This window comes from Melitaea cinxia, chromosome 24 (assembly GCF_905220565.1).
Source record: "Melitaea cinxia chromosome 24, ilMelCinx1.1, whole genome shotgun sequence".
Classification (NCBI taxonomy): domain Eukaryota; kingdom Metazoa; phylum Arthropoda; class Insecta; order Lepidoptera; family Nymphalidae; genus Melitaea; species Melitaea cinxia.
Window position 1 is genome coordinate 7,276,671 of NC_059417.1, and position 13,250 is coordinate 7,289,920.

The following is a 13,250-nucleotide window of genomic DNA, read 5'->3' on the forward strand; positions in this document are numbered from 1 at the left end:
GTAAACTTTATTGTTTTAGAATTATTGTATTTTTCCTTAAATAAATTAATTAAAAATTAGGTGGGCTTTAAATTTAAAAAGGTATTTAAACCTCAAACTGTAGATATTTATAAATTTGATAAATTCGTTCGACAGTAAACGTAAATATTTTAAAATGATAATGAATTTCTTATCAAAATTAAACTGAACTGGAAAATTATACTTAACGCAACCTCAACTATTCTGAAGTAATATAGTTGATTATTTTTTTTCTTTGCAGCTAATTCGAGATAAAAATAATATACTCACGATGACTAGCATTTACGACAACTTGTTACTATTCTATTCTATAAATAGCTACAGTATAAAAAAGATAAATAACTACTTGTTGACAATGGTCTATACATGGAATCTATATTATACTAAAGCGAAATACCACTTACTGATTAATCATGAAATCTCAGAAACTATAACATCTACAAATTTAAAATCTGGCAGGTTATGAGAAAAGCGCTAAGAACGGATTTTACGAAACTTCACCCCTAAGGGGGTAAAACGGGGGTTGTAAGTTTGTATGAAAGTCCTATGTTTTTGAAGTAAGAGGCTCGAAATTTAAAATGTACGACTATGCTCTATAGATATTGTGGAGGTGTACTAATAATGTATATTTAGAAATCAACCCACTTTTGGGCTCAAAATAGGGGATGGTAGTTTGTATGAAAGTCCCATGTTTTTATCTTTCTTTCATTTTTTCCTTTCATTAGGTATTTAACTTTTTCGAATATGATTAAAAATTATTATTATTATATTATGTGTAAATAACTAAATCTACGCGTACCGAGTCGCGGGCGGCCGCTAATCTATAATCTATAATATATATAAAAGCGAAAGGTCACTCACTCATCACGAAATCTCCGAAACTATAATACCCACAAATTTGAAATTTGGCAGTTAGGCTCCTTATAAGACGTAGGCATCCGCTAAGAACGGATTTTACGAAACTCGACCCCTAAGGGGGTAAAACGGGGGTTGCAACTTTGTATGAAAGTCCTATGTTTTTGAGGTAAGAAACTTGAAACTTGAAAAGTATGCTCAATACATGGTGAAAAGGTGTCCTAATAATGTATCTTTAGAAAGCAACCCTTTTTTGGGGTTAAAACGGGGGATGGTAGGTTGACTCATTCATCACGAAATCTCCGAAACTATAACACCTACAAACTTGAAATTTGGCAGATAGGTTTTTTATAAAGTGTAAACATCCGTTAAGAACGGATTTTACGATACTCGATCCCTAAGGGGATTAAACGGGGGTTGGAAGTTGGTATGAAAGTCCTATATTTTTGAAGTAAAAGACTTGAAATTTAAAATATATATTCTATAGATGGTGAGAAGGTGTCCAAATAATGTATCTTTAGAAATCAACTCCCTTTTGGGGTTAAAACGGGGGATGGTAGGTTGACTCACCCATCACGAAATCTCCGAATCTATAACAGCTATAAACTCAAAATTTGGCAGATAGGTTTCTTATAGGGCGTAGACATCTGCTAAGAACTAATTTTACGAAACTTGACCCTTGAAGGGGTAAAACGGGGCTTGGAAGTTTATATAAAAGTCCTATGTTTTTGAAGTAAGAGACTTGAAATTTGAAAAGTATGCTCTATACATGGTGGGAAGGTGTCCAAATAATGTATCTTTACAAACCAACTCCCTTTTGGGGTTAAAACGGGGGATGGTAGGTTGACTCATTCATCACGAAAACTCCGAAACTATAACAGCAATAAACTTGAAATTTGGCAGATAGGTTTCTTATAAAGTATAAACATCCGCTAAGAACGGATTTTATGATACTCGATCCCTAAGGGGATTAAACGGGGGTTGGAAGTTTTGTATGAAAGTCCTATGTTTTTGAAGTAGGAGACTTGAAATTTAAAATGTATGCGGTATAGATGGTGAGGGGTGTCCAAATAATGCATCTATATATATATATATATAAAAGACAAAGGTAACTGACTCACTTTTACTGTGGGGTAATGTTGCAGATATTGAGACTATATTTATCTTGCAAAAAAGGGCTATTCGCGGCATTTACGATCTTGGAGCTCGAGTCTCCCTACGGGATGTTTTCCAAAAGGTGGACATATTAACGATTGCGTCGCAGTATATTTATAACAATATTATGTATATCCACCAAAATATTCATTGTTTTGAAATAAATAGTAATTATCGCATTGTAAACACGAGAAGGAATAACAAAATTGTAACTCCAAGTTTCCGTCTGCGCAAAGTAAACGTTTCCTTTCTGGGTCATAGTATTCGCATGTATAAAGAAATACCACAAACGATTTTGGAATTGTCTCAACATAAATTTAAAGTTTTTATTAAAAAAAAATAGATAAAGCTTATTACTCGGTGCAGGATTACATAGTTGATAAAGATGTGCGGACTTAGTGACGCTGTATTTCATGCAACATGTCTCTAATTTTGTACTAAAACACAGTTTATATATTATTTTCAAAAGAGTAACTGCGGAGTTTCTTGCCGATTCTTCTCTGCAGAATGTACATTCCGAATCGGTGGTAGCTTCACATTTACAAAAATAATAATTTATTTTTAAAGTTTTAATTTGTAAAACGACGATTCGAAAGTGCTCTTGGAGCCTATTCGAATAAAGCTATTTTTGATTTGATTTGACTCATCATGAGAACTCAAAAACCGTTGGTCGGTCCATCCATCCAGGATGGACAAAGATGAAATTTGGCAGATTATAGTTAGTAAATGTCCGCTAAGAACGGATTTTGCAATATTTCACCGCTACGGGAGTTTAATTGGGGTTGATAGTTTGTATAAAACATATACAGCAGCTATAAGTTCGCCTGCTAGGTTATTTATACTGCAGCCTGAAAATAAAACTAAAAATGTGGTGTATAGAGAGGTTTTATAAAAATAACTATTAAATTATACCAAATTGTGCGTTTGAAAAAGTTACTCAATGTGATAAACATTTCAAGTGACTGAAATAAAAAATAATTTGCGTTAAGCATCCTAATAGTAATGCATATCTTCATAACCACGCGGACGTAGTCGCGGGCGACAGTTAGTGTATTATAAAACAAAGTCCTCCAAAAGTGTTTGTGATCGATTCCCTCAAAATCTACTGAACGGATTTTCATGCGGTCTCGCCAATGGAGGGAGTAATGGAGAGCTTCAAGAGGAAGGTTTACGGAACGGCTAAGCCGATTTTAATGAGAGTTTCACTGGAAGTTTACCGGGAAACTTTGTGACACACTGGTTTCAACGCGGGCGAAGCCGCGGGCACAGCTAGTACTCTATATAGAGAAAAGATAAAAATTCATGATAGAGATTAGTTAGATCCATTTGTCATAAATATGTGAAATCATACAATTTTTTGTTTTGTTCAGGGTTCCACTATCATCAGAAATACCTGATAATTAATGATTATCATTTTTGGTAGGTAAATTACTCGCTAACCCGCAGGAGTATTGTAGCGGACAATTCAATTGTAGGCACTATGAGATTGGCTTCACCAGATAGACAACGTTTCAGGCAATATCCCATATAAATAAATAAATAAATATTGACGCATTTTTTTATGATATAGTCACCTCAACTGTTGTTGAATATTTCACAATCAATAACATTTATTTTAATACTGTAGGTTTAAGTAAACAGTGTAAGACCATTTTCTAACGTTAAGTGTAGCAAAACAATACCAGTTCAATCGAAATGCCTTATTTGCGTAATACACTTTTGTTTTATCAATAATTTAATTTTGTTCCACGATACAAACAAAACAATGTAGCGCAATCAAAACAATTGAAAGTTAAACTGATGCACGTTTGACGTCACCTTGGAACTAATTTGTTATGTACAAAATGATTTAATTTTACTTAGGGCCTGTTGCACTGCTTCTGGATAAAGTTTATTCTGCACATATTCGTTACGAATATACTTTTACAGTGGGAAGTAAAATAGGCCATGGGAATGTTTCACCTCAATAATTAACTACAACTTTTAGATTCGTATTTGAAAATAGAAATATCCCATCAATAAATTAGAATTCGATGATTAAAAAGAATAATAAATCATAAACTTTTATCTTTCGGATACCGTCATACGTCAGATAGCTTGAACTTTGTGAAACAGGACTTAAATTTTTTTCTGATTCATCGTAGATTTGAAGTCTTTTTTGTAACTAATTCGCGTAGTATTGTCTATTCTTAAAAGTAACTCTTAATTATTTTTACGGTAATCACTTTGTTTATTAAATAACTCTTGTCTGATTGAATAAATAGCAATTCTAAAACCTCGGTTTTGTGACCTTTTATTTTTGTTGTGTAATAATTAGTGAAAGTGGAATAAGCATTTAAAAATAAGCACTTGCCTTCTTCTGAATAGATTATGACCATATCGGATTAATGTAGGTATAATGAAGTTGTTTTATATTAATGAAATCATTTTTAAATTTCGTTGGCGATTATCAGCGAAAGCCATTAAAATAAACAAAACATAAATGTATTATAATTAAAAAAAAATTAAATACATATATAAGCTCAAGTTTGAGTTCAAGTGTAAACCTATTTCATGTTATTATATCCATGTCGTCGTTTTATTTCTTTTTTTAAAGCAAAAATACATTTTAATGAAATTGCTATTATTTTGAACATACTTCATCGTATATCCTAAAATAAATAATCGACCTTTATATAAAAGCTCCTTGAGGAGTATAAAAAAAAATTCGAAACACAATCCTTTCTTTACTTTTTAAAGAAACTTCTGAAATAATCTTATTTTGAGACTAACTTATTTCTGCTAATTTGAAGAGTAAAGAATATTCTCTTGTACTGTATAACAATTTGTAACTTGTATATTTGTAATTGTACAAATGTACAATGACAAATGTACAAGTTACAAATGTAAGTCAGTTTTAATATTTATGCTATATATGTAGAGGTGTTCTATAAATTTATTTTAAATCACAGATAGATTTTTGGCTTTTTTAAGTTCTTAACATTTGTTTATTTTTTCATTTTATTCTTTTTCTCATAAACATTAATAAATATAGTATTCGAAGATAATAAATTTGCTATTAATAAAACTATTAAGATACAGCCACACCCGTTATAAATTAAAGCAAAACTTAACTTGTGCGCCGGCGCTACAAGTTTTGAAGGCCATAATAGGTTTCCTTTGTTCTAGATCAGGAAGCTATGATACAAACATACATTCTCCATTAACCGATACTTCTGTTTTTTATAAGCAATTTTCTTTGTTTATTGAGTCAATCAACATGCATTTATAACATTTTTATAAGACAAAAAATTAATTTCCGTGTTATTTTGAAGTTGTTGAAAACAAGGTTAGATATTGTATATAGAGTTAGTCTATTTATGCAAAAGAAAGAAAAAAATGAATGAACGTAAGTCAAAATAAATTAAAATCTAATATTACGTTACTAATAAAAATGCTGTGTGAAATAAACTCCTCTTTTTACAATTTATATGGTTATAAATATCTAAAAAAATTTTCTTAATTTATAAATTTTATAGTTTTTCTCAGTAGGTATAGATTATATAAAATATATAAATATATTAAATTATAAGAAATAACCATATGAGTAAAGAGTAAAAATATACCTTAACGTATTAACGTATTAAACTATTTATCTTAAAGGTCCTGTGATATTTTTATAGCAATATCAATGTAAACGGAAACGTGAAAACAGTTTTTAAGGCGTTGTATTTTAGTAACACGATTATGCATATTTATTGGTTTGTCGGGAAAGAAGTCAATAAAATACAACTGACATATAATTTCCGATACTTACTGATACTCCTGCTGTTTTAGTCTATTCGGACTTATGTGCAGGATAAACTTTATCTACAAACTGTGAAACAGGAACTTATAATAAACAGGCCTTTAAGTAACAATATTTTTGAAGTAAAACTTCTTTACGCACGCTTGACTTGGGGTTGGAGAGTGAGCTGGTGATTGCGTGACGAGAGCGTTACTAAAAGTACGATCGAGCAAGACGAACGGTAGTTGAGAGGGAAATAAAAGTTAGTGATGATAGAAAGAGAGAGTTACGTTTCGTAAGTTTTACTTGATTCGTGTGGTCTAAAACACACTCCTTTTTTTAATACCACAACAATTAATAAATAATAAAACAACCAATGAAACACACTGCAACAATGAAGAAGCTATATCTTAAAATGGTGGAATTTTTTAAAACTGTATCAATTATATTAAAGTATTGGCCATACTCGACGATTCATAACGGTTTCCTAATCAATGGACGAATTGTAACATACGGGGTCAGCTATAAGTTTTTTTCCACGAAAGAAACGTGGAAACTTTCAATACAAATTTTTGTTTTCGCATTTAGTTCTTCCAAATGACACACATTATATCGCCAATGACACGTCGAATGGAGAAGTCACTAAGATGATTAATCGATGTGATTGAGAAGAGTTTTAATTCTATACTTCCCATTTAAATAGTAGGATTTACATAGCACCTTAACCCAGAACTGTGTGGCTACGGTACTAAAGAATACAGCCACCCCCTCTCTTCCCGTGGGTGTCGTAAGAGGCGATTAAGAGATAACATAGTTCCGCTACCACCTTGGAACTTAAAAAGCCGACCGGTGGCGAGATAGCCATCCAACTACTGGCTTTATTTATTTATTTATTTATTTACACTTTCGCACACTAATACAAGGTTTTAACAGCATAACAAATGAAATATAAAAAATAAAGTTTGCATCAGCTGCAACAGGCGGCCTTATCGCTATTACAGCGATCTCTTCCAGGCAACCTTTGGGCAGAGGACTAAATAAGAAGTGTGGGATAGGGCGCAAAAATGTTATGTAACATACATATGTACATAGTCACAAACGTACATGTACACCAAATACATTTACTTACATATACATAATACTTACTTACATATACATACATTCAGATATATACATATACATATATACATACATACACATACATATACATACACATACATACACAAATACATATATATCAATAATAGTAAAAAAAAAAACCTGATAGATTTTAAATGACAGACAAACATCATAGCATAAAGTACTCATTGAAATAAAATTGCTTGACATACATTAAGACGATAAATACATTTCTTTTGTGAGTTTTTTAAATGTTTCTAATGTTTGAGCATTCTTTATAGACAGTGGCAATGAGTTCCAAAGACGACAAGCTTCTACAGTAAAAGATTTAGAATAAAAGGATGTAGAATGTGCAGGGATCTTCAATATCCGGCTTTCTTCCGAACGGAGAGGCCGTTCGTGAGAATTACTGAGAAACTCAAATCGATTTTTTAAATAGTGCGGAGCAGAAGGATTGAAGAGGATAGTATAAAGAAGGGTCAATATGTGAGTATTCCTTCGAAGTCGTATAGGAAGCCACTTGAGTTTTTTTCGAAATTCAGAAACGTGGTCATATTTACGAAGTCCAAATATAAACCGAATACAGAGGTTTTGTAGGCGCTCAAGTTTATTTACTTGTTCCTCATTTAGATTAATAAAGCACGTATCGGCGTAATCAAGAATGGGAAGCAGAAGGGATTGCGCTATCTTTATTTTAGTGGAAATAGGGAGAAAGTTACGTAGCCTTTTTAGCAATTTCATCGAGGCAAACAATTTCCTACTTACTTCATTAACATGAGGAATCCAAGAAAGATATTTATCAAAAGTAACTCCCAAATTTTTAACCTTATCACTTATCGGTAAACAAACCCCATCAATTATTAATGGCGGTAACTGCGTCCAGTTGATACGGGAAATCAACTTCTGACTGCCGACGACAATAACCTGCGTTTTTATAGGATTAACCCTTAAACCATAAGACTTACTCCATCGTTGAATAGATGTAAGATCTTTATTCAACAAATTTATACATTGCGAGATTTCACTGAGATGAGATTGTGAGTAGATTTGAAGATCATCTGCGTACAAATGACAGAGAGAAGAGATGTGATTAGTGACAGATGAAATAAAAATCGAAAATAATAGAGGGGACAACACGCCACCTTGCGGCACGCCAGCTTTACTCATACACCAGTTGGAAGAATGACCATCAATGTGTATGCGCTGCCGACGATTGTGCAAGTAATTATGAAACCAGTCAATCACTTCAGGAGATATGTTAAGAGAACTAAGTGTGGCTAGTAGTAAATCAAAATCAACAGCATTAAAAGCATTACTGAAATCAAGTAAAATTAATACTGTGACGAGTTGATTGTCCATACCTAATCTGATGTCATCTGTAATTTTAACTAAAGCAGTAGTCGTACTATGACCATGCCGAAAACCAGATTGCATAGGATTGAAGAGGTTGTGTTGAAGAAGAAAAGGAGTCATTTGTTTGTAAATAAGTCGCTCAAGTACTTTTGAAAGGAAGGGAAGAATAGCTATAGGACGATAGTCAGAATAATTAGAGGGATTCAGCTTTTTTGGTAGAGGGATAATTTGAGCATCTTTCCACACAGATGGAAAGGAGCAGGATTGGATAGAAAAGTTAAAGATTGATGTAATAATAGGAGCTACAACATCAATAATCGGCATGATCATTTTACGGCTTATGCTGTCAGCGCCAACAGAATTAGAGCTAATTTCTAAAATATTCCTCTTAACATCACGTACAGTGAACTGACTGAAAGTAAATGAGGGGAAAGTTGGAGTGGATGTAGCTGAAATTTGTGAAAGTGTATTTAATTTGATCGATCCATCAATAGAATCAGAAGTTAAGAAATGCTGATTAAGCTGATTGAAGTCTAATTTATTGGATTCGATGTTTTGTTTAGCTTTACCAACTCCAAGCGTTTGTAGAAATTTCCAGACTTTAGAAGGATCGACTTCCTCGGTCACGTGCTTGTGAATGTGGTGACGTCGTTTATCTCTGCATATTGTATTGCAACGATTTCTTATTTTTTTATATTTTTCTAAATTTTTTTCGTTAGGGTTTGCCCGATATTTAGCCTTCGCAATGTTTCTTCTATGTTGAATAGCTCTGATGTCATCGGTTAGCCAGGGTGCGGGTAGATGTTTGATGCGAACTGGGCGGATGGGAGCGTGGATGTTATAAAGATTAGTTAAAAGAGAGTTAAACGTAGTAACACGCTCATCAATTGTATCGGCAGTGAGAACCACCGACCAGTCGATTTTAACGGCATCTTCATGCAAGCGATCATGGTCGATTCCATCAAAATTACGCAGCATAAGGATCCTAGATTTTGGTTTTGGTGGTCGTAGTCTATACGATAAGTAGATAAGGTCATGGTAGGAAAAGGCAAGAGCATTACACTGACCATATTTTTCAACAAGGTCAGTGGAGGAGACAATAATTAAATCGAGAAGAGAGGGGGTACGATTTGGGAGACAGTGCGTGGCCGAAAGAGGTAATATATTTAAATTAGATGAAGTAATGAGAGAGTTGAGTTTTACAGATTTATAGTCATTTTTTTTTTGGCTTTGAAATACACAGGCCGAAGACGGGCAGCAGCGTCTTCGGTGCGACAAAGCCAGTACTGCGGTCACCAACCCGTCTGCCCAGCGTGGTGACTATAGACAAAACACATGGGTTCACGTTATTTTTGGCGTAAGCTTGTGGAGGCCTATGTCCAGCAGTGGACTGTATAAGCTGTAATGATTAACCCAGAATAACACATGCATTAAAATTATAGTAACTACACTTTTTCGTTATACGACTAGGTCGGCAAACAAGCGTACGGCCCACCTGATGGTAAGCGTTTACCATAGCTTGTAGACGCCTGCAACACCAGAAGCATCGCAAGCGCGTTACCGACACTACCCCTGACCCCAGTGGCGTACCGAGGAGGGTGCAAGGGGCACCAAAGGGTCCGTAAAACAAAAAAATGCTGGATATATTATATGGTTTTCAAATGGGGGGGGAGCTAAAAAGTCACTGCCCGACCCTTCCTAGAAGTTCTGGATATCTTACTCGCCACAAGAACACAACACTGCTTGAGAGCCGTATTATTTAGCTGTAATCAAATGTAGCCAAAGCTATAAAACATCATGGTACAACTAATATAAACAGTTCGTCAATGGAAAATATTGCGAAAACGAGAGCGGTCCGTGGCATTACGTACATAAAAAATTCGCCTGATTTTGTGCGGGCGAAGCAGCGAGAAGCTTGTAAGTTTTTTCGTTTTTTTCCCACGTTCTTGCCACACGAGCCTGTTATCGAAATGTATGCCTAGGTATCTCACAAGATCTGCTTAGGGAATCTCGAGGTTATTGATCTTTACTGGTGGACACAAAGGTAAAAAGTCATAACAACAATATCATCAATAAATCTTTATTTATTGTCCAAGTTGTTAGCAAAAAGTTAAATACTAGGTATAGGTCAAAGATTTTTTGTTGAAATGGTTTTGTTAAATTTAATGAAGAAAATTGAATGCGAAATTTATTATTATTATTAAAATATCTATCTTCGATACAACGTATACTTATACCAAATGAAGAGGTCGTAAGTTCAATTTAAACTATATTTACAAGAACGGTCTGGTCACGTTTTATGATTAATTATGTTTCAAACTCTGTTGATTACTAATTATTTACTGTCACGTTTCAACTTTACTAGTTTAATTAGATCTGAAATACTATGGTTTGTAATTTTTCCTAGACTTTCAGCTGCACTAACCGCAGTAACTAAATAAAAGATGAAACTAGCTGTGTGGATTTTGTTCTGGCATCGTCTTTTATTATTTTGTTATTTTTTTTTTTTTGTCTTCAGTTTTTGATATTCCATTCTTATCATTTGTCATTTGAAAAAAAAAGTTTATGAACAGCTACTTATTAGAGTACAGCGCTTTACAATTTAGGATTCCCGAGGCCAGTTTTCGTTTCAAAATAAATGTTGCTTTGTGTATTTCGTCTTTTCTTTTACATGCACTATATTATCTTATGGTCAATCTATAAATAGTATCTCAGAATTGGTAGAAGATCCGAACCTATTAATATATCATATCCTACAATAATCTATAATATATCCGAATAATTAAAAATAGTCAGTCCATGATTTTTGTAAGAAACTCATTTTTAGTATATTATATAATATAGGTACTAAATTTGCTAAAAAGTATGTTTCATTCTATTATCAGTTTGGCGAAGATCGACTTAGGTTCGGACCTTAGACAAAATATAGTGCTAACGTAATTTAAAATTATTTACTTTTAATCATAAAAAAAATCAATTTTCAACAAATAGAAAAAGCAGTGTTTTATTTATAAATAAATATTATTTATAAGATACTAAACTTGTGACAAACGATGTGTATTATTTTAAAGTAATTTGAATTAAAAATTTAAAAGATCATCAATAAATTTTAAGCAAATAGAAAAAGCAGTGTTTTGTTTAAGACCCATTTTTAACTCGTTTCAAATATAAGCTCTTATATTCAGTAGTTACGTAGGCAAAATTATTCTTAATGTATTATGCTTATTATTATACATGTGTGTAGCAAGAATATGCTGTGTTGCCAACCGGCCGGGACCAGAACCAATTTTGTCGCAACGGGTTTTCGAAGCCCTACTTGATCTTTATATAATTAATTCCAATATGATCACACAAAAAATAGCAACAAGATGGTATTTCAATTGTGTTTGATTAGCAACGGCTTCGTGGGCGTTGGCTTAATTTTTTTTTGTAGACAGAAAAAACGTACAATTTCTTCATATTGATGACCAGCGACCGCTACTCACGACTTTGTTCGACTTTGTGTAAGCTTTTGCAAGCTATTATTATATGTATAAAATACCCTATAAATAATAATGTGTAATTTTAAGTATCAATACCAACGTAATGGCTCTTGTGTTCTAACTTCTAAGGTGTCTTTAAGGTAATTTATTTTAAATCTAATATCGAGAGGGTATCGAAGAGGATGTTTGTGATTTCAGAATTAACTAACCAAAAACTTGAGATTACGTCGTTTTCATTTCAAAAAATAATTTATGACAATAGTTAAGTTTTATACCTCATACATTAGCATAAGTTAACAAGAACAAGCTTGACATTTGATTTTTCGTTCATAATATTGCTCATAGCAACGAGTAATGAGTGATAAAGTAAGTACGAAGCAACAACAATATTAACTAATCTATATGTTGTTTGTGAAATGTATACCTATATAAAGATGAGTGTAATATAAAAGGCCAGATCAAACTGATGGCCTTTAAAGATTATTAAATAGAATTGTTCATAGCAACACGAATAACAAGACACTCGTATATAAATATGTATACAATGTCTCTTAAGTATTATTTATTGATTTCATCTTTTTGGCCGATTTCTAAGCAAAAGGTGAAGGGTTCTCAATTTAACTGTATTTTTGTATGTGTGCTACATCATAACGTACTGATTTTGATGATTCTCTTTTCGAATCGACAGCTGGTGCTGTGCGGTTTAAATTTGATCGATATCTAAAGAGTACTTTTTGAGTTGTCCCTACTCATATAAAAGTACTAGCTGTGCCCGCGGCTTCGCCCACGTAGATATCTATATATTATTTATTATTTTTTTATTATATTTTATTATATATTTTTTTTTATTTCAGTCACTTGAAATGCTTATCACACTGGGTAACTTTTTAAAAGTCACAATTTAGTAAAAAATTTTAGTTTTATTTTCAGGCTGCAGTATAAAAACGAACTTATAGCTGTTGTAAATGTTTCATACAAACTATCAACCCCAATTAAACCCCCTTAGCGGTGGAATATTGCAAAATCCGTTCTTAGCGGACGTACCTCCCTGCCAAATTTCATCTTTGTCCATCCTGGATGGATGGGACCATCCAGCGATTTTTGAGTTCTCGCGATAGTGAGTCAGTGATCTTTCTTTTTTATATATATACATTGCTATGCATTATTTAAACAACTCCTCACCATCTATAGAGCATCATACATTTTAAATTTCAAGCCTCTTACTTCAAAAATATGGGATTTTCATACAAACTTTCAACCCCCGTTTTATCTCCTTGGGGGTCGAGTTTCGTAAAATCAGTTCTTAGCAAATGTCTACGCCCTATAACGAACCTACCTACTAAATTTCAAGTTTGTAGGTGTTATAGTTTCTGAGGTTTCGTGATGAGTGAGTCAACCTATCATCCCCCGTTTTAACCCCAAAAGGGAGTTGCTTTCTAAATATACATTGTTTGGACACCTTCTCATCATCTATAAGGCATACATTTTAAATTTCAAGTCTC